Source organism: Melospiza melodia, chromosome 3 (assembly GCF_035770615.1).
Source record: "Melospiza melodia melodia isolate bMelMel2 chromosome 3, bMelMel2.pri, whole genome shotgun sequence".
Lineage (NCBI taxonomy): Eukaryota > Metazoa > Chordata > Aves > Passeriformes > Passerellidae > Melospiza > Melospiza melodia.
In genome coordinates, this window is record NC_086196.1 from 123,775,068 (window position 1) to 123,801,850 (window position 26,783).

The window sequence follows — 26,783 nt, forward strand, 5'->3', positions numbered from 1 at the left end:
TCTGTGTAAGCACACTTCTCCAAGCAGGCCTCTTACCCAGCTGATGCTCTTGCTGTGAGAATCAAAACCTCCAAAACAGGTTCAGAAATGAATCTCCACTCCTTGGCTGATAGTGTGCTTGACAGAGATTGGTCTATTTGTAACTATTTGATGGGGTTTTTTTAATTAACACTTCTAAAATCTCCAATCACCTGAGCTCTGGTGAAGTGACTCAAAAAACAATGATTAAATGTAATATTAATCTCTCCATCTGGCCTTTAACATCTTCCTGGAATGACCACTTCTTCAGCTGTCTTTCTGATCAAATTGACTTTCCATATTTAAAATAAATTGCATTTGCACATGATTTTTGTGTCTCTACTCTTTCAGTAATTCACACATTTATTTATACCATTACATTTCCTTCAGCTCTTATGAAATAAGAAATACTCACATAAAAATCATAATTGCTGTTGTAGTACTTAAATAATGCACATGTTTTTAGAGTTAATAACCTAAGCAACAACATGATTTTTTTTAACAACTAGAAAATAAACTACTATTCCATGTTATAAACTGTGGAAAAACATTTGCATAAAACCTCTCTCTGGGTCTCACCATCTGCACTTTTGTTTAGGCAAGGAAAATATGAAAAGATGTCCAGCTTTACTAAGTAAGAAAAAAATTAAAGCCAAATTGAATCAATGATTCAAATGAGTAAAATCTTAAAACATAAAAATTAATATTTTCTTAGAAATAACTGATGTGAATTTGACTTTATACTATCATTATCACTGCGATACCTTTTTATTAGACTATATGCTACCTTTACATCAGACAGTATGACTGCTAAAAATATTTTTTGTAAAATAAGGACACTGATGTTCATAGTTAGAGACTGACTGCAGGGTAATTTTTAACTGACACAAAACTTTTCCTAAAGCTTTAATTTTCTTTGTGGAACCTAATGTTTTTCCCTTAAGGAAAAGACAGTTCTCATCTTAGGTGAAATTTTGAATTTTGTATTAAGGGCGTGCATGACATATGACATTTCTGGGTTTTGTTAAGTATGAACTGAACGGGGATGGATTCTTCCATTCAGTAACTTGGAATTGCAGTATTAATTTTATGGATTTAGTCTGTTGGAAGATTCTGGAAACTACAATACAAAGACTGCTACGTTTTTCAAATGCGTCTTTTATATTTTGCACTGACTTACCAAAACCACGCATGAAACAGGTCAGATTAAAATTATTCATAATGTGGTGTTTTACATATCCAAGCAAAAGCTTTGAATAATCTTTTGCTAAGGCAGCATATTCAAATTGTCAAATGATTTCTGAGAAGTGTCATCTAATCTTGCTTTCTACGACCTTAAAGGATAAAATGTATCCAGGCGTATTTCTGCAATTGAAAACTTAAATTCAACAAGTAATTCCCAAAAATAGTGTTTTGGAAGACTTCTTTCTTCCTGCAAACACAGCAGTTTTATCTAGAAAAAGATTTTTTTTCTGGGTTTTGTTGTTTTGGTTTTTTTAAATTAGAAAGAATTAAGAAATACCTAATTATAATCCAGAATTTAAACAATGTGTAGTCAAAAAAGATTTCAGTGTTCTGCAAAATATTTTTTTCCATGATATGTAAGTCCCTATGACAATAAATATGAGATAATGTTTAGGTTTCCTTTGCTTTTACAATTGCTTCAAAGTTTGTATTTTGTTTTATTAGCAAGTATGCTTACAGGTCATACGGTGACAAATTCTGAACTCAAGTACATCCACAATCAACATAAATTCCATTTATATTGAAGAAGAGGTAACTTTTCTGAGTATGTTCATAGTTATAAGTATTGGCCTAGGAATAAAAGATATCTTTCTAGGAAGAAAAAAGCAAATATTTGAATTATCCAAACTGAAGTAATATTTGCTGTGAAGATATCATCACACAAGCAAGGTGGTATTTCTTATGAAGTCTTTAATACCATGAACCTTGACCAGCTCATTTACACTACCTGTAAAAAAAAAAACCTAAAAAACTGCCATTAATCTTACTTCTCAGATAAAATACTTGTTACTGCTTTCCTCTATTGGTTTAAATAAAGCATAAATAAATTGTTCCTGTTTATAGCAGTATTTGTAAAACTGTCCTAACGATTTATGAAACACAGACTGAGATTAACATTCTGATTTTTCCTTAACCATATACAGTATAAATAAATACATATGAAGATATATCAATATTTACACACAAATTACTCTATTTTCTTGATTCTTATTGGCACTATACACAGATACATGATTTGTGCTTGCGGTGCATAAGCCTTTTCTAGCAGCCAAACTCCCACCCAGCTGCTTTTCACTCCTCTGTTCTGTGAGGCTGGGGAGAAAACAGGAGAACAAGAACAAGAAACCATCTGGTTTGAGGCAAAGAGCCGGAATAAAGACAAAAGACAAGTGTCAGTTACTCTTATGGACAGAACAAATTCAGCTTTGGGGAATTAGCTTCATTTATAGTTAACTAATACAAACATTTAATTATTGATTGATGTATTTGAAATGAAAGAAAAAGGAAAAAAAAACCAAACATTCACAGCTAGGGAAAACACCTATTCTCCCCTTTTCCCATGCTCCATGTGAAAAACAAGATTCATGCTCCTGTATGAATTTAGACAGTTTAATAAAGTACAACAGGAGACAAAGACCATAGAGCAAAGATATACAGTTGTGTGCATCTTGGCCCCAGCCAAAAGCACACCTGCTGTTTTGGAAACACCCTTTATGTACCATTTCTATTGCATCAACCTTTCACATCTTCATTAACAATTGTGCATATTAAGCTTTTCCCCAAACTAATTTACCTTTTTCTAGAGCTGTTTAGCTCCTCCTTGGGTCCACCTTTTTAGAGCATGCATATTTCTTGGTTGTGGTTTTAGTCCATTCTTATCATCACCTCCAGCTTTGGGCCCTGGCCCACACTGTCTTCAGATGGTGAGTGCTGACAGTTGACATTTCTGTAGCTGGTGTCATCATTATATGTTCATTGGGTGTAATCCCAATGCAGGCATTTTTAACACAAGCATAATTGTATCAGATATTTCACTACTACATCTAACTTAATTAACAACAGAAATAAAAACTTTGTTATAAAGTTACATTAACACCACACATATAGAATGAATAATATTTGCAGAAAGCCAATATTATAATATATATCTGTAACATTCCTCATTACCCCAGGTACCTTTTCTTGTTTTATATGACTTCTAGTAACACTCAGTCTCACTGTTGAGCAATAAGTGGCACTAGGGTGTGTTGTGCTCAGGACACAGAAGTTTCCCCCTGCATGTCTGTCCTTCTTTCTCTCTTCTGCTGCTCCAGAGCTCTCCACCACTGACTCATTCTTCCTTTTCCTTCTTTCCTCATCTTGCTGTTCCCCCTGTTGCTTCTCATTCCTTTTTATTCCCCACACCCCACTATCTTCCTGTACCTTTCTTACACACGCAGTCCCTGTAGTGCTCCCGCCCTGGCTGTGGGCTCGGCCATGCCCTACATTGGTGGCTGGAACCGGCTGTGTCCGGCTGGAACTGGCTGCTCTGTGCAGCGAGGTGTATGTGGCCAATAAGGTCAATGTCCGGCCAGCAAAAGGCAGAGGCTGACACCTAGCTGCATAAACTGCCAGCCCCCTCGGCGTCTGTTGGCCTCGGGCTGAGCTGGCTTGCAGACGGAACTCGCTGCCAATGGGACGAAAGAAGGAGCCGCACACTCTCCGGGGGTGAAGTCAGTTTATTGATGAATCCGAGAAACCAACCAGGGAGTGGCCCCGAGGAGAGAGAGAAGTGAGGTTTTAAAGGAAGGGGGTGTGTATGGGAGGGATTTACAGGGGACCAATAAGGAAGGGTGAAGGGATGAACTTAACATAACTGACATAAAGGGGAAACCAATAGATACAAAGTAAAGGAGGGGCCCTGGGACCTCAGCCAACCACAACCCCCAGAGAGAAGAAGGTTCTGGAAATCTGGGAGGAGTGGGGGCTGATTGACTGGGCCCAGGGAGGAGAGAAATTCTACCTATAAGGAAATAAATGGGGGAGGAGGAATTATATAACTTAACGGACATTCTGTGCAAGTGGCGGGAAAACTGGGAAGGGCAGAACTATTTACATAAAACAGAGGAGGAACAGTAAAGAAAATAGGGGAGTAATACAATAAACTTAACAAACACACTACAACAGCTCTGGGCCATGGGCTCAGCCCTGCCCTGTGGTGGGTGGTTGGATCTGGCTGGAAGTGGCTGTGTCTGGCTGGGACATCCCATACAGCTCCAGAAGGAATAACAATTCTTACATTTGCATGCGGCTGTCCAACATGTATATGGACATTTCCCATTCAGGCAAATGCCATGACAAAGTTTCACAGCCATCTGTGAAAAACAGCTGCGTGCATAACTTGTGCTCCTTTTGCCTCCCTTGCTCTCGAGGACCCCACCACAGGATCACATTGAATTACGCTGGAAATAGACTAAACAAAAAACACATAGTATGCCTGACCCTTAACCTTTCCAAACTTGATAGCCCATTTACTTTTGGCCTGGTTCTGGTAAGCCTGTGGGGTGACCAGAAGTTGAAATTACTTAAAAACTATAAAAATGGCTGTGTAAAGGCAAAAATACATTTTTTCTATATATTTGCTAGTCCTGCATTTGTTTGCCTTCCACCTGTTCTGGTTCAATAATTATGTTGTGTTTGAAGAGAAGACTAAATAAATTATTTCCTGTACTAAATGACAAAACAAAGACTTTGCGTAATTGATCACAATTTAGGGGATAAGACACTTTTTTTTTTTTTTAAGAACTGTGCTCCAGAGCAAGACATATGAGGAAGAGGAAGTTAGTACATGCCTAACACATCTTTCACTCAGCTGCCAGACGTGTACAGATTATGAATGAAAACTAAGAAAGATGAAATTTCAAGTAAGAAATACAGGCTCAACAGCTAGATTCATCAAATAGAAGGAAACTTGACAGGGATGCCTTTGAAGGCAAGCCAGTATGAAGTACACACACAGGGTTTTCACCATTCCGTGTCTGATTACAATCACACCTTTAATGATTTCTATCTTATGTTGATTTGCCATGCTCACTGATTTATGCATGAATTCTGGAAACAGCAGAATAAATAAATGCTTCCAAGGGATTATTTTTTCACTTCGTACTCAGTATCAATAGGAATACAATGCAATTCCTATCAACAGGAATACAAATACGGTTGTATTTCCCTGATGAGTGTGCTCCGACCACACTTCCTGTCCTCACTGACTATTTATAACCATCAATTCCTCCAGCTGTAGGAGAATGAAGCCTCTTGAGAGAAGCCAACATGTTTTGCTTCAGATCTTGGTTTAAAGAAAGTCACAAATCCTACCTTTTCTAGAAAAGAAGGCTTTTAAGTGCTGCCACAGTGCCACGGGATTCATACTCAGAATTCCTTTGAATTGCAGTTTCATGTCTTAACACATACCTCACACATAGCTCTTCTTTGTTAGGATGGGGAGTTGTAACAACCTGAAGATCAAATGAAAGCGTTTTTTTAATGGATGAAAAGTCCTCAGGTCAAACTCAGATGTGATTTCAGCAGAGAAACTTGTGTGTCCTTAGCAGAAGTTCAGCTGCTTAAAAGATCCATCATTTTTAGCTCAGAAACACTGTTTCTACATTCATAGCTAGTCAATTATGTCAGTAAGCATTGAAGTTCCACTAAACAAAAAGACAAAAAGATAAACAAAATAGAAAAGAACAATTTAAAAATCACCACCTGTAATGAAGTTCAGTCATGCCTTCTACTGCACACAACATTAAGTCCAAGAATCTTCAAATCATGCTGATCTTTTATTGTCTTTGAACTAAATTTTCTACTACTCAATCAGATGAAAGAGTTCTTCTCATTTTTTTTCTCTCAATTTTTTTCCTGTAATGATCTACTAAACTCAGTTGTGAGCAATCAAAAAAAAAAAAAGAATTTCTAAAGGAATGAGTCCTTAGTTCGATTGATTTTAGATCAACTCTGCAGGAAAAGTCTTGAAGGCATCAGTGAGAAAAAAAGATTCTACAGTCATTATGATTATTTAGAAAAATAAAAGGAAAAAATACATTAAAATACAGTGAATATGACACAAAGTAAAAACATGGCTTCAGGGTACTAAAAAAACTTTTCCATTTCATAATAATGACCTGGTGAGTGTCAACACTCCCTGACATTTGTAATTTTAAGAATAGAAAAGATAATCAAATCAAACTACATTCTGTCAGGTGATTAAAAGACAACTTAGTAATATCATTGCTAATTTTAACTACATTGTGCTCTTTATTTTTCATTACATTTGCATAAAAAGAAAGGGAGAGTCCTTATGACTCTTCTATTCTAGATTTGTTTGGTTTGCTTAATTGTTCAGATCTGTGTTATTCCCTCATCTTTTCTGAATTTACTTTTGAAAGCTTTTTTTGAATATTTTGTTTTGGCATCTGTTCAGGGAGATATAGAAAGTGAACTTGGATATACATGATTTCAAAGCTGAGATTAAAAAAAATTTTGAAAAAATTGTTTCCTGAAGAGCTAGTCAACAAGTGAAGCTTTTCCATTTTTTAAATTTATGTTTTTAAAAAGGTTTTAAGTATTTAAAAATGTTTGTTGTAAACAGATTTTTTTTCCTCAGATTTAAAGGCTTTTAAAAACAGAATGTTTCTGGCAATGTATTTTAATACTGGAAAACTCAAACCTTTTATTTGTGTTCTAAGAATTATTCTCATCTGAGCAACAGAACAAAATCATTCTTCATTAGAAAAATTAGCTGTCTCTTCATTAGCTTTCTTGTTCTTCCCTATATAAAATCAACTAATAATGGAACTATGATAAAATCAACCTTTCATCATTACAAATTACTTTAATCTGATAGACGATTTTCACATAGGATTGATTCTCTATAATATGTTCAATAACTCAGTAAAATACAACTGAATCTCCCTCAGCATATCTATGAGTATACGTGATTTTTGACGTACTGACCCTTCATACCAATAACTATTTAGCTAAGCACAGTGAATGCATAGAAAATTTACTTCTTACTCCAAAATATCTTCACCACTTGCTCAATAATTTGGTTTTTTAATGTCCCCCAAAGATCTATTTTCTTATATTACTTCTGTGTTCAGGAAAATTTAAACACCTTGAAACAAGGTAACAGCTTTCACATAAATAAAAAGCTATTGAAAGAAGGAAGACAAGTAATTGTTCTTTATTCCATGGGCCCAAAAGTAATGGGATTATTTTGCAAGGAGGGATACTTAAGTTAGATGTAAAAGAAAAGATAAGGTTTTATCTGTTGTTAAGGGTAATTAGGCTTTGTAATACACAGTCCGAGGAGCTTTTAGAATAATATAATTGACATTTTCTTTAAAACAGATAAATTAAATAAATTAACAATACCTTGTCTGCAGATGATTCTGTCTTAGGACACAGAATTCAATTACATAATACCTCAAGTTCCTTTCCAGGTCTACTTTATATGTTTTGTAACACTGAAAATACTGAGCTAATCATATCCACTTTTCTAAGACAGTACTGGAAAACAAATAGAAAGAATTGATGTGCAGTAGGACACAGAGCAGTATCAATTACAGTGTCTGGTCCCCATTTTAGGATATGCTGGCATGGATTTCTGAAAAGCTTTATCCTCATTATCTTGTTACTACCCTACTGTGTGACAGAGCCACATGGCTGTGGGGCAGAGAGAATATCAGTAATGACAACAACTTTTAGCTGTTTGCTGTAATTTCAGGGAGATTTAGCAAAAAATAACAACCAGAATGTTCTAGTTTTTTTTTTTTCCTGTCTCTAGAGAATTATGCCAGTCAGTGTCCCTGAGAAGCAAAACAAGTTTGGGTTGGTCATTTGTTTTTTGTTTGGATTTTTTTTTTCCTGACCAAAGAGATACATTGGTTGATTGTGCAAAGTTTCTAATATTGCATCCTAAATGCTATGCAGCTTGGACAGTCTGAGACTGCATCATTACTTAAGCTGAAATTACAGCTACTTTGACATAATTTATGTCTACATAAGACTTCTTCATGTTCATATAAGAGTTTCTGGTGAGTTATACTACCATAAATCTTCATATTCTACCACATGCAAAATTTCATCAGGGGATTCCAATATGGAGAAGTAAATGTGGTTGCAAAATACTCCAAAATTAACTGAAAAGAGCATTTCAGGCACTGAACTGATTTCAGAAGCAAGGGTGACACAAGCAGCTAGCCCACACAGCAAAATCAATCCCACTGTAGGTTTTTGTTGGCATTATAAATAGCCCATTCAAGAGAATAACTTGGGCCTGCTAAGACTATTTCCAAAAGTTTTTTTTTTCATTAATTTTTATAATAATAACTTCTAACAATCAAAGCTTTTGGTTACAGTCATCTAAATCTTCACCAAATAACTCAAGTATGCTGCTAAATTCTGTATGTTTAACTGAACATGATTATATAACTACTAAAAATGTATTTCTCATCTCCTTCAGTGGAATAAAATATGTGTAACATGAAACTAAGAACTATTCCTCCACACAGTTTTACTTAAGAAATTTGAGTTTGTAGGGTACTGTCACTTCCAATAGAATATTTTTCAGTTAATATATACTTTGAGCTCTTTAGTAAAAAATCCAGGTACTCAGTCTCAAAGAAAAATACCATGTCACTGGATATAAATGATGGTAATAAAAATAACTGGGTACTTTTGAGAATGTTGTCTACAATATTTCTGGGATTCAGGAAAGAAGTATTTCTTTGAGTAAATATGTAATTATAGTTTTCTTATAGTCATGCCATATGAAATGTCTTAAAATCTGACTATTTACCATACTCTGATATTTACTGTCACCACAAATGCTATTTATTGTAAAATTCTTTTTGTATTTGGTAAGACTCAGAGAATGGCCTAGGGTCTCTATGAGGTAACATTGACATTTTTGTTTCCACAGCAACTTTTCCTTTGGTTTGCCACATACCTAATGATGAAAATATTCAATGGCTTTGCTAAGCAGACCTTTTTCTTCGTACAGCACTATACGTATAGATTTTCTTATGCTTGTATCCCATGGTTATGAAATTTTCGAATTTGTAACGAATGCTTCAGTGAATCAGACAAAGTTTCAGCATGTCATTGTTTATAACGCTGTCATAATGATTCATTACTGTACGGGTGGCACTGATACAGAAATCCCCTGAAGGAGCTTCCCAAACTTCTGTCACTCCATCATTTTCTTCCTGCAAAGAGGGTTATCCGAGTTCAATGATTTGAAAAGCCAAACCGATATTCAGCTTTGTAATCGGTAACATTCTCACCATGCCCAAGTCTTTCCAGGTTGTGTTGCTTAGAAATATATTAATTGATTTCTCAGTTTGTATGCAGTTCAACAGCATGCCATACATGTAATACTCATAGTTCACTTTAAGGTGTGCTGAGCAAGTTATTTACATTAACCACTTTCTTTTAAGATTTATCCTAGAATGCATCTCTTCTCATATTACCATCCATGTTGTGAATAACAGAATAAAAATAGAGAATTTTAATGAATTAAACAAATAACCTAGAAAAAGTGAGTATTAAAATATTAAATATTATCTCACATTTTCCTAAGTGTTTGAACTAAATTAACTTAATTCTTATTAATTAAATTGAAGTACAGATGGAAATAAAAGAATGATAATTTTTTCTCCCACTGCTAAACGCCTACAATTATTTTAAAACTGATTTTAAATGGTGAAAAATTTTATTTCTCATCAGGAGAAATTATCTACTCATAATTTCAAAATTACTTTTTATTAGATGCATTAAACACATTTTAAAATAGGATAAAAAAGAACAAAGAAAAAGAAAAATCACTTAAGGAAATTATATGATTTGAATATGCAGTGAAAACATTTTAAGATCAAAGTATAAGACGTTCAAAATATAGAGTCACTTTGAGCACATTAACAGTAATAAACACAGCATAAAATGTACACAACATACTACAGTTATATTTGAATGCTTCTTTGTTCTTTCAAAGAAGTGCTAGTTAAATCTATGGTTTTGTTTAGATAACTGTTTACACTCTACTCTGTTATTTTTGCTTACTTGGAATGCTTTCAAATTTCACTGGGAGAATTCCTAGGTTTTCAACATTGCAGCTGGTGTAGCTTGGCATAAGCTTGCTGAAATTTGTGAGCTATGCTTGTCTAACCTCATACACTGGCTCTTGGATCCATAACCATGCTGGAGTCTCTCGTGTTCCATTTTGTTTTTTGTGGCTGGGCTACACGTAGAAAACCTTCTAAGCAAATTATATATTTTATATCTCCATAAAGGAGTTCCTCTAAGTGGAAGAAGTTAGGTAGCATAACCATACTCAGCAACAAAATGATAGAAATATTTTCTTCTTGACATTGAAAAAGTCCATCAGAAGTGGCATGAACTCTTTTATTGCATTTCACTTGCTGGAAAGTCTTTAATTCCACCTTGATGGAGAAATGAGAAATATTCTTTTAAAACAGGAGATTACATCAAACAATAGACTTAATGGGAACACTTGGTTTATGTTGTATGGAAGAAATAAAAAAATCTGCATCCATTATTTATGCTTGACATATTTTTCCTTGATTGATAAATAATTCCCCAAGTTATTTATTCTTCATGCACTATGACTACATAAATTAAGTCTATGTTTTTATAATATCTTGACTGACAGCTCTACAGATTTTAAACTCACATTCATGTAAGAAATTTATTGAATTTTGGCAAATGTGACTTTTAATTCACTCCTGCAGCTGATGGAAAATAATTTTCTATATTCATATTTTGAAGTATAATTGCTTGTGCACACAGAAAAGTCTGTTTTTCTGGTGTTGACTTCTTGAACAGTATAGATGAATTAAGATCCTGCAGAATGAAAACAAGTAACAAATGAAGAGGACCTAGAATTCTATACAATTTTTCAAGAATGCAACATAAGATGACACTAAATTATTTAGTCATATTTTGCATTTTACTAAATCAGCTCTGTTTGGTAGTAATCACAGCTGTAGTCATAACCTTAGTAGTAGTTTTACTAAAATGTGTAAAGAAGTGTACCTCAGAAGGCAAACACTGAAATCAAAAAGCCATTTTCATTTTCCACCATCACACTTTCTTGAGTATGAAATAAAAGAAGTGGGGTAAACTACAGGATCATATCAAACAGGGCACACAAAGCAAAGGAAGTGGAATTTGCTGCAGGCATTCATCCTGCAGGACATTGTACGCACAAAGAATGCATCCAGGAGTACTACACAAATGTGCTCAAGAACAATTACATCACACTATTAAATAGAAGAGGCAAATGCATTTCTTGCACATGCTTCAGAGGATAAAAAGGCAAAATTATAGAGGCTGTGTATCAGTTAACAAGTGTGTAAAACCACAACACATTTCTGTGAAAATGTTTCCTGATGACCTTGGTTAAAAATTAGTTTTAATTAAGATAAAATTAAAAAGGATTTAGAGGTTGCTTCAAACCTTCAAACTTCTCTTCCACTAAATACTCCAAAATGAAGTCACAGAACTAATTCAAAGTAGGGTGAATGAGAAATCTGAATCATGCCAAGGTCTTCTTACATCAAAAAGTGCAAACTTCTGCTTCATTTGTAAGACATAGAAATGCTCCCAGAGCTACTTCACTGCTTAAGACCACCCCTCCCCACCCACCTCCCTCCAACCCTGCAAGAGTATCAGGAGGTTCAAACTTGCATTGAAACGGGGTGGCAGAGGTTTATTGGGTGGATGGGAGGAAGAGAGGGAAGGGCCAGCAGGAGGACACAACAGGAGCTTCTGGGAGAAGTGCTACAAGCTTCCCTCTTGTTCAACAGAGCCAAGTGACTCTAGAACAGACCAACTGCTGCCCATCAGCTTGCCCATCAGAGATGCTGGCAGCACTTCTGGAATAAAATTGTTAAAAAGCAGGAAAAGTGTACTATGCAGAAGCAGTTGCAGTCAAGAGAGGAGAATGCAACTCAGACTCTCAGGAGTGAGAAACAACTGCAGACCTAAAGGCCAGAGAAAAAGTGTAAGGAGGTGTTCCACACACTGGGACAGACCCTCTTCTACAGTCCATGGCTAAGACCATGGTGAGGCAGCTGAGCCCCTGCAGCACATGGAGGTCCATGGTGGAGCCCAGAAAAAGCTGGAGCAGGTTCCTGTCATGACCCGTGTGCCTGTGGAGAGAGGAACTCATGATGAAGCAAGTTTTCTGTCAGGAATTGGGACCCTGAAGGGTACTGATCTCCCATGGGATGGACCCCACACTAGAGCAGGTTAAGAGTGTGAGGAGCATCCTCCCTGAGGAGGAAAAGTGGCAGAAATAGTGTATTTCTCAGAAACAACTGAGCACATCAGAAAACTGCAGAAGAATTTATCCTAGTTTAATTTAGAAAGTCCTGGAATTTATCATGCAGCTGGAATTAGGACCCAGCAGTGTCCTTTGTAGGCATACAGTGGGTAAGAATCTGTATGTTTCAGCTCACTAAACAGCCAGAGTAATCAATCTGGAAACTGAGTCCAGGTTTGAATGAAGCCAATTAAAAAGGAAAGCACTTGAAAGCAGCAAGAGGTGGAAGCAGGGATGAATCTTGTTTCTTAGCCCACCTATGCAGCCAGTTCACAAACTAGAACTGCTTTTCTTCAGAATTTCACTGAAATCTTTATTTTTAATCAATTTCTGAAATTCCTACTGTCACATGCCTGAAAGTAGCAAAAAAAAAAAAAAAAAAAAAAAAAAAGATCTACACCTTACCATCTATCTCCTACCAAAATAATTCTCTGGGACTGTAAAACTTATAGATTAATTTCTTTGTAATTGGTATTCCAGACTTGCCTTTTTCAAAGTGAATGGAATTACATGACTCAAAGACTTTTGATACAGTGAAATGCATTCAGGAAGTAGTTCTGTAAATCATACAAACTTTCTTGTTCTTACATGATAATATAAAGCTGTTACAGAGGATTGTGACCACAGGTCACATAGTAAAATCATTTTTTATCTCTGCAATGAACTGTGTCCTATGCAAAAATGCCTATAATTTCAAAAATATTTTATATATTCAAAGCACTGTGTGATCAGTAGCTAATTGGTAACAAATTTTGAGCTGTTAATTTCTTGCTCTATACCAGCTGAGAACAGTTTGAAATTTTTTTGTTAACCCTGCAAAACAGTCATAAAGCATCTAAAAATATTTATCATAGGTAAATAATTATAGTATTGACAATAAAGCTGGTTACAGAAAAATGAAAAAAAAACCAAATCCTAAAATATCCCAAAATAGCATAACTTGGAATTTTACCCCCTCAAGGCTTTTTGCAGGGGGGAAGATTTAAAATCAGAATTGAGCAACTAATACCCAGAACTTAAATAACTGAGCAAACTGAGCAGCTTAAGAGATACAGTGAGAGGAGATTAAGCCCTTACTCTAGTTCAAAATAAGCAGAAAGCTGAATGCCAGTCTCTGAAATGAAAAAGCGAGCTTCTCTGTAAGATACCAGTTACTCTACCATGTAAGCATTCTTACTTTCTCTAAGTAAAATTATTCAGGCAGTATCATTATTACACTGCAAAACAGGAATACTGCTGAGATACTGAGAAGTTATGCAGAGAAAGAAAATTATAAGCTCAATGCAATTCAAAATCAGTAAAATGATTGCTGAAGAACAGTTTAATACATTCTACTTACTGTAAAGACACATTTCTTTAGCACTCCTCTGCATAAATATAAAAACAAAATAATTACAAAGGTACATCATATCATGTCTAATGTAGAGGCTAGCAAACTGCATTGAAAATTCATATGCAAAGCCGTTACTGCATCTTATAGAGATCATTTCACACATCCTTGAAGTGACGACACTTTAGATAAAACTCAGCACCTGTTTACAATACACAGCAAACCTCACATAACGTTTTACTAGAAGAGAAAGAAATAGAGTGTCCAAATAAAATGCAGGGGATTTACTGGCACAGTGTAATTACTTTTGCTGGAAATTGTCCAGGACACTGTGGTTAAAGGTCCTACTGTTACGGAAAATCCCAAGAGCTGTTTAATGGTTTCACATGGTAGAAGCTGGGTCATGATTTGATGTCTGATATAAAGTAGGTGATGATAATCTCTGAAAGGTGTTTGTGTTTGAGTCTGCTTTCACTCTAGTTTGAGGGTAGCATAGCATTTACTGTTCTGTGCAGTTACCAATGGTCTGTACTAGCAAGAAAAGAAACAGCAGGTTTTCAAAAAGCTTTTGATCCACTAAAGGCTCTTTTTCTTGGTATTAGGCATACATAATATTGAAAGTATAGGGTAGTGAAGGTCATGACTCAAGGAACCACTATCAGGATAAGAAGCAAAATCATTAGAGAGAAAGCAGGAAGAAAGGAAACCCTTCAAGGCTGTATTTCAAATATAGTCACAGACCTGTGTAACTCTGATCTGAAATGATAGCTCTATAAATAGAATCTCTCTACTTAAGATACAATCCTTAAAATCTTATTAGGGAAAAATCATATTATATACTGTAAAGAAGACCTGGCAAGCAATATATGAAAAATATTAATCTGCAGCGAGAACTTTCCTCTATGAGAGAACTCAAATACTCAGGTCCTAGCAAAAAATCCTATTCTCTCTGATGTTGCTGTTTTAGGCAGTGTGTATAATCAGAAAACTAATACATATTAACATAATTTGGAGAATAATTGGGGAAAAATAAATTTGGGAAAATTTAAGTAAGTAAGTAAGTAAGTATTGAAAATTGAATATATGCTAATATTGTTTCATATAATGTATCTTATGAAATGGCACATTACACTAAATGAAAGCCATGATAATACAAAGGATCATATGGAAATAAACAGGTATGTTTTAACAGGTGTTGAGCAGAAGTACCTATAAAATGGTCAGGTCTTTATGTGTGCATGCACAGCTTTTTGTGGGATTCAAAAGATTATGAATGTCAAAACACATTTTAACCCTCTGTTATTGTTAAACAGATATTTTAACTTTGAAAGTCAATTCTTATTAAACGCTTCATAAAAATCTTTCAGTGTTCTTAAAAAGTGTTTTTAGACCATCTCCTCTCTGTACAATCAATGCTGTTATAAACACGTGTAAGTCAGAATGTGAAACAAAAATCTGGTATGTAGATTTTATTTAAAATGTCTCTAATCTAGTTTATCCTTGCCTCTGAGTTTTTTTCAAGGCAGCTAATATAACTGTGCTGTTCCGATTTCCACTATTTTAGAAGTGAAAACCAGAAATCCACTCCTTATTTTTCATCAAAGATAAATTGCATGAACTGCCTTCTCTATCCTTGTGACTAATGAAAGATACCCATAGCTAGTTTATGAGAGATTAAAAGTTCCAAAAATTTAGATGTCATGATCTCTGCATTACAAAAAAGTAAGTACCCTGGAAATTAAAGTGTGTCCTTGAAAATCTCTCTTAAATCTCATTGCATGGTAATGATATCTATACTTCTAAGATTCTTTTTTTCAAATTTATGCTCAAAAATGTACAGAAATGCCTTTAAAACAGACTTTAAAATATGCCATTACCTCACTTTGGAAAATGGCAAACATACTCCATATTCAATCTCACTCTTCTCACAGTTTTACCTTGTGTCCTTTGCTATAGTGAGGCAGCCACCAGAGCCCCGGCTAGCCCTGGAGAAACGCCAGCACCACACCAGGAACGGGGAACAGCCGAGGTCTGGATTGTACCTGCACCTGCACCTGAACACAGCTTGCTCTATGGTGAAGTGTGCCACAGCCACGTCAGGGGGCGGGCAAAGGAGAAGGAGGCTCTCTGGTCTTGAAGTTCTAACAGGGAGAAGCTTACAGCAGTTGGAGAAGTCAAGAACAAAAAGCCTTAAGTGTCTGAGTGCACGGAATTGAATACAGTTAGATATCAATGGGTGGATACAAACAATTAACCAATGGGAGATCCTTAGGGGAGGATTGAAGGGATTAAGTCACCTCCTTCAGGCCAATTAAAACAGGTGGGATGAGATGGTAGGGCACATGGCCCAATGGGGCCTCGAGGAATAAGGGAATTCCAAAGGGGTGGTACTGTCTAGGATTGGTCCAAGGAAGGATTGAGAGGGATAGTTTGAGAGCAAAAGGCGGGGTTACAATGACAGGCAGGGAAGGTGCTGGAAAAAAGGCTGGGGGAATCAATGAAGCATGACTCAGGGGTGGATACAACTAAGGGGGAGCTAACTTTAGGAGATACCTGGCGGGAGGAGGAACAGTGGACCATACCATTCAACAGCAACCTAATAGAATAAACATGAACTGCAGCACTATACGATGGACAAGAATAGCTTTGGTACTCCAGCTATTACAAGGCCAAGCTTTGATTATTATGTGTAGCTTTATGGTCTGAGGCTCTTCTCCTCCTTTGGAAGGGGAAGACAAGATACAGAACTCAAAAGTCTGTCTGTTGCGATTTCATGTTATTGTTTTCCTTCATATTTTCTTTTATAGCATTAGAATCAACGATAAACCATTGTTTATCCCTGACATTTTGTTCATCCCTGACAAGCATTTCTTTTTATCAGTCGTTTACTTTGACCAAATAACTTATGATTTCACAATGGCTCTCAAAATGTTACTACTAGTGGTTCTGAATGTAAAGGACCACTTGCAGCTTCCTGATTAAAACTGTTTTTGAGTTAAATCCCTGCAGCTATGCACAAGGTTTTTTTAATCCACATTTAACAAAAACAATACTATTAAAAAAATTTCTTCACTGTGCATTAGAAAATGAGTCAGATGAATTGTTTTTAACTTGTTCTAAAGAATGGAAGATAACTAGTTACTATCAAAAACTCTGAAAAAAATCTTACTATATTCCCAGGATATGTTGGAAAAAAGATTGTACAGTGATTAAAAAATTGGTAATAGTTTAAAAAAATGTTTCAGGCTTTGTTTACTGCAGGTTTATGAAAATTAGGAGAAATTCAGTCTCTGGCATATATTTTTCTACCAGAGAAAAAAATAATAAAATGTTACTGTAATTTAAAAGAGTTATTGATGTTCTTCTACATAACATTTCTATATAGAGTTTTTAAGTTATGTATAATACAGAGGGCTTATAAGTTCTTACAGATTCTAACCAGAAACTCAACTTCTAGTTCTTTATATCCCACTTTATATTGAAATCTCATCACTCTTTGATGCAGGAATTAGTGTAGCAAATTTCTTGATCTTTAATAGTTTATTACTCCAGGGGAAGTCCTTTTGTAGAAAGAGGTATGGACACAGAAAGATCACTTGCAAGTTATTCTCATGGGCAAAATAGGCTTGCTTTGGGGAAAAATTAATTTAATTTGTTACAAATCGAACCATAGTAAGATAATGAGAAATAAAATTTAAATCTTAAAACCCTTTCTCCCACCCCTCCTTTCTAGGCTCACCCTCACCCCCCAAATTCTCTACCCCTCCCCTACAGAAGTGCAGCAGGATGGAGGTTATGGTCAGTTTATCACATACACATTATGTCTAACATTCCTCACATTCATACCCTTCATGCTTTGGTTTGGAGTCTTCAGTGATCTGCAGGTGGATCTCTGCTCCACTGTGGCTGCACAGGAGCAATCTGCAGGACCACAGGCTGCCAGGTAATCTCTGCTCCATGTTCTGGAGCACATATTGCCCCTTCTTCTTCGCCGGCCTTGGTGTCTGCAGAGCCCTTGATTTCACATATTTGCTCTCCTCTCTCTCACTGCTGTTGTTTGTACCACAGGGGTTTTTTTTCCCCCCATCTTCAATACATTAGTCCAGAGGTACTGCTGCTGTCTCCTATGGGCTCGACCTTGCCCAGTGGCAGGTCCCCCTTGGAGCTGCCTGCCATTGGCTCTGCTGGACATGGAGGGAGCTTCTTGCAGCCTCTCACAGAAGCCACTCCTGTGGTCGCCCGTCACAACCAAAACTTTACCACTCAAAACCATCACGTCTACAGTTCCTTGCTTTCTGTGGCTCCTCTGTACTGGTATGGGTTAATTTATGTGCTATAGTCTCCTCAGGGATGTCCATGCTCTGGCATGGGTAATGCATTACTCCAGTCCTCTCAGAAGAATTTGTCCTCATAGCATGGAACTCCTTCCAAGATTGTGCATCCAGCTGTAAGCCCAGCAGTGTCCTTTTTGTGTCCACTGTATCTCTCTGCTTCCTCCTTCATTTTCTCCAAAACTCAGCTTCCTCACAGTTCTCCTCTGGTGTTTTCTTTAGTGCTTCTGCCTGTGTCTTTCTCACAGCTTTCCTTGCTGTGTCTCCTCACTTCTTTCAGCTTGTTTCTCCTTTCCTATGTTCCCCCATATGAGTCCACATGAGTCCTCATATCTCCTCACATGAGTCCATGTCTCCAACTCCTCACAATTTCCACCCTATCTTATTTATATCTGATGAGTGGTGCTATGTGTTCCCCTCACCAGCTGCAGCTGTGGGACACAGCAGATTTTCAACCACTGCAGAGCCAAGAGCTCATGTTCTTCTCCTACAAAGTTGTTAATCTGAGGGGCAAGAGCAGAGAGACATCATGGCCTCACTTCTGAGAAGGATTAACAGGCAGAAATGTGACAGGAAGGAGCGCTGCCCCTGTCCATTCAAAACTCAGGAAGCACAGGAATATAGAGATGAAAAATGCTGAGATCCGAATGCAGCAACGTGTGAGACCAGCACAGCCTGAGATTTTCCAGACCTGCATGACATCTTCCAATTATTATTGCTTATGAGAAAAAACAGATACAGATAAACAGATAGTACTTGATTTGATTTTATGAAAGGAAGAGTATGAAAATAGATGCCATTAAGATCATAAATCACATTATGTAGCAGATACACATAAAGAAGTTATACACACTGTGTAATGAAAACCATTTGTTAAAGCATGAAATGCTTATATTTTACAGAGAAATTGTAACACGTAATTTAAAATGCATGGTATAATGCTTCTTTTTATAATATAATGGATCCACCATGTGGACAATTTTCAAGTAAATATTATTTTGGACTCAAAGTGTGTTATATTAATAATTAAGAGAAATATATCTCTTTCTATATTTTTCATATAAAACCTGGCAATACCAGAAGTTAGAAAATTCATTAAATTTCATTGCTTAGCCTTAGCCTTCTTGCATCTATCATGACCTTACTCATGGGTCACCAGTTCATGTTTTGTTATGGCCATTAGAGCTGTTTGATCATGACTTGTTAATAATTGCACACTGTTACTTCTGCTTTATCTCATGTACAAGATGTGCTACAGTTCTGCTGGAAGACAGTTTGCATTTTGGAGGAAAATAGTTTAATAGTTATTAAAAATATATAAATTGGTAAGGAAGATACATAAAGTGAAATACTGCTAAATAATAGCTCTTTTATTTAATTTCTACAGGGAAAAAAGAAATTAGACATTTTAGACTGTCTGTGTTTAATACATGCAAATGTGCCCTTGAAACAAGGGGCTTACAAATGTTATTTCCTCAATTGGGTCTCCATATTGTCTAGGAAAGTGTTATTTGGCCTGAAGCAAAGCCATGACAGAGATTATGTTAAAAAAGAAAGGGATAGTCATGGCCAAGAGCTCAATCTCTTGCTTCTGTTTATTAACTTGTATTGATGTAGCAATAGAATTTATGGCCAAAAGCCCTGTTATGATAATTCGCTCTGTCATTTTGCCTAATGCCAGCCTTTAGGCAACAAGCAATTAATTTTTTATTCATTATTTTTACTACTATTCTATTACATATTTCTTACAAAAGCATTGAGACCTCAAAAAAATTATCAAGTGAATCTTGATTCAGATTTTTTTCCCATACTGGCAGTGCCATAAAGCCTTAACTGTTGAGTTCTTTATTTGTAGAATCATAGCATAATAAATTTATGGCATCATGGAATCATAGAATCATGGAATCATAGATAGGCTTGGGTTGGAAGGAACTTTAAAGACCTAGTTTCAGGACCTTGCACTTGGTCATGTTAAACCACTTGAGATTCCCATTGCCCACTTCTTGAGCTTGTACAGGTCCCTCTGGATGGCATCCAGTTCTTTAGGTGTATCAATCACACCACTTAGTTCATTGTCATCTAAAAAATTTGCTGAGTGCCCTCGATCCCTTCGTCTATGCCATTAATGAAGTTATTAAATTACACTGCTCCCAATACAAACCCCTGAGGGAAATCGCTTGTCACTCATCTTCGTGGGATTTCTGAGCTGTTGACCATTACCTTCTGGATGTGACCATTCAATCATCTTATGCATGTAATGCTCCACCCATTGAATCCATCTCTCCAATTCACAAACAAGGACTTGCCCTTGGTTAAGCTGTGATGGTTGTCTTGAATCTCTTCTTTGTTCTCCATGTGCCTCAGCAGATTCCAGCAGGATCAGTTCCATGATCTTTCCATGCACAGACGTGAGGCTGACAGGTCCGGAGTTCCAAGGATCTTCCTTTCTACAATTTTCAAAGATGGGGAAACTGTTTCCCTTTTTCCAGTAACTGTGTCTTCACCTGGCTGCCCTAACTTTTCAAATGCCATGGAGAGTGGCTTGGCAACTGCATCTACCAGTTCCCTCAGGACTCTGGGATGTGTCTCATCAGGTCCCATAGAGTTATGTACATTCAAGCTCTTCAGGTGATGATGAACCTGATCTTCATTTACAAGAGAAGCCCTTTGCTCCCTCAGTCTCCATCCACTCGAGAGTTTAGGTAAGAAAGTTGGCCACATTGAGGCTAAAAAGACTGAGGCCAAAAAGTTGTTGAGTACCACAGCCTTCTCCTCATCCATGGTTACCAGTTTTCCAGCATTGTTTCATCAGGGGTACACCTTCTTTTCCTTTCTGTCCTGGTTAACATACCTGCAGAAGCTTATTATTTGCATCCCTTTCCAGGTTTAGTTCCAGCTTCTCACCTCCTCCTTACACAACTGAATTTCACCTCTATACTCCTCCCAGGTTACTTGTTCTACTGCCAGTGCAATTACTCCTGGGGATTGCTAGCTCTTTCACTCTATGGAAGACTTCCTTAAAGATTTGTCAGACCTATTCCACTCCCTTGTCCCTGGATGTCTCCTCAGGGATCCTATTGACTATCTCCTAGAAGAGGTGGAAGTTTGCTTTCCTAAAGTTGAGGGGCCTAACTTTACACTTTAGTTGACCCATATTCCTCAGAACTGCAAACCCAACCAATGTATGATCACTGAAGCCCAGGCTGCCTCCAATCTCAATGTCCCCTCCTAGCTTTCTTGAATTGATGACCATCAGATCCACTACACTATCACTCTTATCTGTCTCAAGAGTTATTGTTTTGGCTCTTAAAATGTGTCTAATTTCAAGTTTAATTTTTGTCTATATTAATTTTGCAAGCTTTGCTTTATACTTGTCTTGCTATTGCTCATATATTCTGCATTGAGAAATCTTCTCACAGATGCATCGTCCTCTGTGTTTTTAGATAGGTTATGATTTTTTTCTTTTCTCCCCTGAATGCCCATGCAAACTGTGAGTGAAATCCAGCTTTAGACTCAGACATTTGTACCCAGATATCTGTTACATCGGTATCTACGTGTAGATTTGATAGATGTCTAAGCTTTTGTCCCAGTCTGTAGAGGTCTAATCAACACAAACGCTCCTAGTGAAGTCTTCATGTAGGTGTGTCTATTTTAGAATGAAGTAAAAGTCTCTCTGTGTGCATCAATTATATTGATCAAAGCCCCAGACCAGTTGTACAATTATAAGTATTTCATGCTATTTTATACACCTTAAGGCATCTGAGATACCCATGAGGGAATGGCAGATGTTACACAAGACATGCAGGAGAGACACAACCACCTAGAGTGATACCTAGAGGGCAATACACACAGATAATTCAGTCATTCCTAAAATACATACTGAATATAAAGTAAGCTTAATCCTTTAGTTCACTTGTAGAAATCTTCATAACAGACACATCAATTGTACATGCATGTATCCAATGCAACCCAGCTTACAAGGGCTAAATCTACACTTTTGTGAAAATGTATTTTAGTTCTTTTATCCCTTTTACAAATTGTTCTAAAACACATTCAGTTCTTAAAATGAATTTCTGACTGTGAAATTCTAACAGGGATCTTATCAATGCTGAGTACACATGTAACATCTCTTTTTTTTTCCTGATTAAAAATTCATACTTCTATGGAGGATCCCTTTATTCTTTTGTTGTTGATACTGCCTTGTGTAGTTGTTCTTCCATGATGATCTTTTAAATCCTTTTCCAGAATAATGTCTTTTCACTGTCTGTTTGCCTATATTGAAATGAAAATCATTTACAGAAGATCAACTTGATATTTTTTCCCTGAAGCGTTGTGACGCTCTTCTTCAAATACCAAAAGCAGGAATCTCCAAAAAATGAGGAATTAAAGCTAGTGTAATGTTTAAAGTCTAAAGAGACTGCTTCCAAGAGCTTTACTAGCTGGGGTAATCTGCATAACAAATTCACGGAATCACATTGAATCACTAGGTTGGAAGAGACATTCAAGATCATCGAGTCCGATCCATGCCCTAATGCCTCAACTAAACCATTGCACCAAGTGCCACAGCCAGACTTTTTTAAACACATCCAGGGATGGTGACTCCGTCAACTCTCCAGGCAGACAATTACAATACTTCATCACTCTTTCCATTAAAAAAAATAATTCCTAATATCCAACCTATATTTTCCTTGGAGCAGGTTAAGTCTGTGTCGTCTGGTTCTGTCAGTTGCTGAGGGCCCAGAACTGGACACAGCACTCAAGGTGTGGCCTCACCAGTGCTGAGGGCAGGGGAAGAATGACCTCCCTGCTCCTGCTGGCCACACTGTTCCTGATACAGGCTAGGATGCCATTGGCCTTCTTGGCCACCAGGGCACACTGCTGGCTCATGTTCAGTCAGCTGTTGAGCAGTACCCCCAGGTCCCTTTCTTACCTATCCATCCAATCATTCCAAGTCTCTCTGCAGAGCCCTCCGTCCTTCCAACAGAGCAACACACGCTCCCAGCTTACTGTCATCTGCAAATTTACTAATGAAAGACTCAATACCCTCATCCATGTCATCAGTAAAAATATTGAACAGAACTGGTCCCAGCACAGACCCTTGAGGGATGCCACTGGTGACTGGTCGCCAGCTGGATGCAGCACCATTCACCATCACTCTCTGGGCCTGGCCATCCAGCCGGTTCTTAACCCAGCAAAGAGTGCTCCTGTCCAAGCCGTGGGCTGCCAGCTTTTCCAGGAGTGTGCTGTGGGAGACAGCGTCAAAGGCCTTGCTGAAGTCCAGGTACGCAACATCAACAGCCTTTTCTGCATCCACCAGGTGGGTCACTTGGTCATAAAAGGAGACCAGGTTGGTCAAACATAGTCTACCCCTCCTAAAAGTCTGGGTCTGATAATCTGGCAATCCTGTAAGTGCTGTGTGATGTCATTCAATAAAAACTGTTCCATTACCTTACTGGGTACTGAGGTTGGGCTAACTGGTCTATTAGGACCAGGATCTCCCTTCCCACCCTTTTTATGAATGGGCATCACATTGGCCAGCTTTCAGTCATCTGGAACCTCAAAAGTGAGCCAAGACTGCTGGTAAATGATGGAGAGTGGCTTTGCAAGATCATCTGCCAGCTCCCTCGTCACCCTGGGATGGATCCCATCTGGTCCCATAGATTTATGAATATCCAAGTGGCTCAGCAATTCTCTGACTGCCTCTTCCTGGATAACAGGGGGACCATTCTGCTTCCTGACACCATCTACCCGCCCAGGAAGACAGATCTCCTGAGGGCAAGCTGTCTTCCTATTAAAGACTGAGGCCTTCCACCTTCTCTTCATCTGCAATTACTAAGTTCCCTCCTACATCCAGTAGAGAACAAATGTTGGTCTTACCCTTCTTTTTGGCGTTAATATATTTGTAAAAACATTTTTTAATGTCCTTTATAAAAGTTGCCAATTTGAGTTTGAATTGCACTTTGGCCTCCCTATTTTTTTTCCTATATGCCTTAGGAACTCCCTTAAATACTTCCTGATGACCTGACCCTCCTTCCAAAGATGATACATCCTGTTTTTATTCCTAAGTTCCTTTGAAACCTCATTGCCCATTCAAGCTGGATGCACATAGCATTTGACAAGGTCTTTCTTTTAGAAACTTTCTTCAAAAAATGTTTACCACTAGAGATTTTTGCACTAAAAATAAACATAACAGAAGACTAAGAGAACATCACAGGCTCAAATGAAGCAGAGACAGGGATTTGAATGGCCAGTTAAACAAGTGTATATATTCTAAAGGTAGTTAAATTCTTCCAGAAAATATTTTTACCACACAAGAACATGCTAACAGATTTTCTTTTTTGAGCTTAAGGTAAGTCCCAATGTTTCAGTAGACCTCAACAGAGGGGCAAGTTATTTATATCGGGAAAAAGACAGTCAATAAGATGCGTCTGTAAAGCATCTTGAAAGAAAGGAAGGATAATTTAAAAATCAATATATTATCAAGCTTCCAATGAATAGAAATGTTCTTTTTTCATTGGTGCCTTTGTAGAACTCTTGCCATAAATAAAAATGTTATAAATGTAACATCCAAAAACCTCTTTCTGCTAATGAGTCTTTGCCTATTGTTACAACTATTATGTGTCAAAGTACAGCAGTCTAGAAAGCCCATAAGACTATCAACTACTTTTATCACTGGAGATCTATGTCTTTAGTAGAACATGAAACAAAAATTTCAGCTATCATTACTCATCTTTAGTCTGGGTTGAGCAAATTCTGATGGTTTCAGTTTTGCTGTTTGTGGGTTAAAAATACCATAACAGACAAAAAGAAAGGTAACTAATATATATGCATAACTAATATGCAGCCTACAACTGTAGAGCAAATGCCTGCCTCTCCAACAACATTGATTAGAAGCTTATCAGGAGGGATGTGATGCTTCTGGTCATTTGCCAGACTTTGAGAACTAGAATTCTCTCTCTCTGAATGTACCAAAATGTTTTTCAATAAGGTTAAAAAAAAAAAAAAAAGAAAAGGACTGTATTCCAGCATAATTACATTTTAGGGGAAAAATATGATAGAGTACTTAAATTGCTGGTTCATTACATTTTAGCCTTTAACTGCAGGGGTTGTAGATCACCACTTTTCAGACAGTGCCAGTGAGGTTTTATGTATCACGTAATCCCATTTAAATTCTGCAGTGAGAAGCTAATTGAGACTTACGTGATGTGTCATCCCTGTGCAGGCCATCTGCACAGGCTGAATTGCATTCGAGTCAGCCTGTGAGAAACTACAGAGTACCCAATCGCTGCTTGTTGGGAAAATAAGTTAAAAATTTATCTCCATCTAAAATAATGTGGTAAAATGAATTACAGGCAGTTATAAAATAGTCCAGGCTTCTGTACTTCTATATTGGTTGATCAGCTTTAGCTCAAAACCTGTTTTCACTCTCTCCAAAGAAGCTGTCATTTAGCTGGTTTTTTTTTTGTTTGTTTGTTTTTTTTTTTTTTTTAATTCATGGCACTGTAAGTAAGCCAGCAACTGATCCAGAGTCCTTATCCTCTGCATTTTATATAGACAGAAACATAAAGAAATGTTCCTTGACATTTTCCATATATTACATAATAAACCCTTATCCTCCCAACCCTCTCCCACTCCCAAATATATTTTTCTAAAGCTATAGTCACAATAAGAGTGAAACGGCAAAGAAGCAAAAAAGGAGAGGGGAAATCCGCTTACAAAAGTCATGTATGTGGAGCTCAGAAAGGCTTCTGGTTTAGGGAGAGTTTTGCTTTGACTCTTGCTTTTGAAGGTCATTTTAATGTATTACCTTCACGTCACAGCAAAAGTGCAAGAAGATCGAGTAAGGGTTGATTTCTGAGAAGCTCTATAAGAGTAACAAGCTCTAAATTATTCTCTATATTGGCTGGAGATATTTTGCGTCACACTAAGCTAAATACCTGTGTGATAAAATGGAATGAAGGGTGGAGAAGACAAGCCATCTTTCTAAGGCAAATACAGAGTTTTGTAGAATTATAGAATGGACTGGGTTGGAAGGGGCCTTAAAGATTTTCTCGTTTCAACCCCACTGCCATGGGCAGGAACACCTTACATTAGACCATGTTGCTCAATGTCCCATCCAGCCTGGCCATGGAGTTTAGCAGCTTCATCTTCATCTGTGTTTGTTACTGGACATATAAAAGGGGTAGATTGTTGAACAATCCAAGCAGTTTTCACATTCCTTCTTTACAGATAATAATGCTTCTTGAAAAGAAAAAACAAACAAAAAAAAAAACAAAAAAACCACAAACTCAAAACCAAACAGAAACCCACCAAAAAACCCCCAAACAAACAAAAAACTGCCCCCAAAAAACACACACAGAAAACCACCCCCAAAACTCAAAGAAACCAAAACAAAAAAAAGAAACAAATTAAAAAAACAGCATGACAGCTTTTAACTTGTCCAAAACCTTTTTTTTTATTTGGCTGTAGATATGGCACCTTTCTTAGCTCTGTAGAAAGGTGATTTCATTTGACTTACATGAGCAGTGAATCAGATAATTTTAAATAACAGTTCTAGAAACACTTCCATCAACAAAAGGCATACATAAATAGGGTTCAAATGTCTTTTTGATAGTGGAAAGGAATTGTAAACTGTGTGGAGGAAGGCTACAATAAACTTCTGCACTGAAATAAAGCAAATTTCTTACTGAAATAT